Source organism: Empidonax traillii, unplaced genomic scaffold (genome assembly GCF_003031625.1).
Source record: "Empidonax traillii isolate 1590-97213 ecotype Southwest subspecies unplaced genomic scaffold, ASM303162v1 scaffold11865:size9576, whole genome shotgun sequence".
Classification (NCBI taxonomy): domain Eukaryota; kingdom Metazoa; phylum Chordata; class Aves; order Passeriformes; family Tyrannidae; genus Empidonax; species Empidonax traillii.
In genome coordinates, this window is record NW_020962836.1 from 1 (window position 1) to 2,023 (window position 2,023).

Below are 2,023 nucleotides of genomic sequence, written 5' to 3' on the forward strand. Positions count from 1 at the left end.
GACAACTGGATGCAAAGGTACCTGTGTTTGAAATTGCTCTGGGAAACGTGATTGTCTCTGGTAAAGCAGGTGATGGGCCACTGTTTTGCCAGTCTGGTTTGCCCTGGGAATGAGGATGGATTTAAGGAACAAAGACACCAACTTTAAAGAATGAATGTCTAAGTTGACTCTAGTGCAAAACAGCAAAGAATTACAGAAGCAGCAGTGGCTTATGAAAGGATACACTTGGCAATGCATCTGATCACTACTACAGAGAAAGGTTATAGTGATCAAGTAATGAAGTGTCCCCTTCCCACACACGTCTGTCAGATTTAGCTTCTAGAGCTGAAGGCATGAAGTAATTAAGCAATGTGAAGCTACTGGTCTCCTAGAGAGCACATCATTATCAGAATTGTCATACAGGTATAATTTTTATGACTGTGATACTGAAAAGACCTTCCCAGGGGGTATTTTCTGAGGCTTGATTGGATTGTGTATTTGGCCTCTGAAGCAGGGAGTTGCTCTGGCATGAAGAACAGACTTCTAAGAAGTCCAAGGGTGATAAGACCCACATAATACTTCCAAATACATCTTTTGATTGCTGTCAAATAATTTAGACTGCAAAACAATGGCTTGCTCCCCAGGCTGAAATGGAAATGGTGAGTGAGTCTGTGGCCAGTGATGCTCTTCTTGAAACTGAAAGGAGATTTGATAACCCTAATTCTCTACTGAAAGTAATATCCATATTGTGCTTCTGTTCTTGTTAACCAGCTGAAATCCATCTGCATCAGGGCTCACTGCATTAATTGCCCTGATGAACACTCTAATTGCAAGTGTCCATTCAAGCACTGTTGCATTTAGTGTAATATTTGGAGAGGCAATTGCTTGTTACTCACATAACTTGTGAGCATTGCTTTCTTTGAGCTAGATTGACTTTATATAAATAACTTTTTTTTTTTTTTTTTTTTTTTTTTTTTTTTTTTTTTTTTTTTTTTTATTAGTGAAGCTCCCTGATTTGAAAGGCCTTCTGAAAGAGATTTCTAGCAAAATCAAATGAACGCAGCTGAAATCCAAGAGCAGCTGCCTGAGCAGGGTAAGCCCTCTTTAAATCCATTCTCTGGCTTGAATAGGGTCTATAAGCATTTGTAATGCCAGATGGGTGTGTCTCTGGAAGGAGGGTTAATATTCTTTACTGATGCTTGTATTCATATTGTCTAATACTGGAAAAGGAATATGAGCCAAGTTCTCTTCCTCGTTTCTGTTTCTTAAAGCCCATCCAGTCCCACCCCCTGCTGTGGGCAGGGACACCTTCCCCCAGCCCAGGTGGCTCCAAGCCCCGTCCAACCTGGCCTTGGACACTTCCAGGGACCCAGGGGCAGCCACAGCTTCTCTGGGCAACCTGTACCAGGGCCTGCCCACCCTCCCGGGGAAGATTGGCCTGTACAGGTGCTTTGCCTGCAGGTGTTTCCTTTGCTGTCCCTTCTTTCGTGTCTCTGCTACTCCCCCAGGGCACTGTGTGCTGGATGGGGGCTGCAATGAGCTCTTGGAGCCCGAGTGTTGCACAAGGCATCCAGTTATCAGAGCTGCTGTCAGGAGGGTGAAAGCAAAGCACCGAGGTGGGCTGGGGGCTCTGCTCTGACATTCTTTCTTTTGCTCACACAGGTAGCAGTTGCAAGGAGTGATTTCTCGGAGCTGGCGGTGACCACCAAGCAGGCGGTGACTGATCCCCCAGAGTGGCAGTGTCTCAGCAGGAGTCACTACGCTTTTCTTGCTATTTTTACTTTTTTTTTTGCCAAGACAGCCCTTTGTGCTTGTTGCAAGGTGATGATAAAGCATGGGATGACTGTCCATGTGCTTGCAGGGCTCCCATGTTACCCAAACTCTCCTTTTTCTCATCCTCCCCCAAGTCCAGGGGCAGCAATTAGTCCTTGTCAGCTGCTGTTACAAAGCACTCCTAATTCCCAGAGTTCTGCTGCTATTGCCAAAATCCCTTTGCTTTTCCATTTCACTCAGAGGGGCCTGGTTTTGGGTTTCCTTTAGCCAC

At 45.3% G+C, this 2,023-nt stretch overlaps 1 long non-coding RNA gene across 1 annotated transcript; it reads left to right on the plus strand.

The window, feature by feature from the left end:
- LOC114073680 lies at positions 1-1,689 on the plus strand. The gene is made up of 3 exons (XR_003574368.1): positions 1-17; positions 986-1,072; positions 1,642-1,689. It is a non-coding gene; the product is annotated as an uncharacterized LOC114073680 (long non-coding RNA).
- Positions 1,690-2,023: the final 334 nt, after the last annotated feature.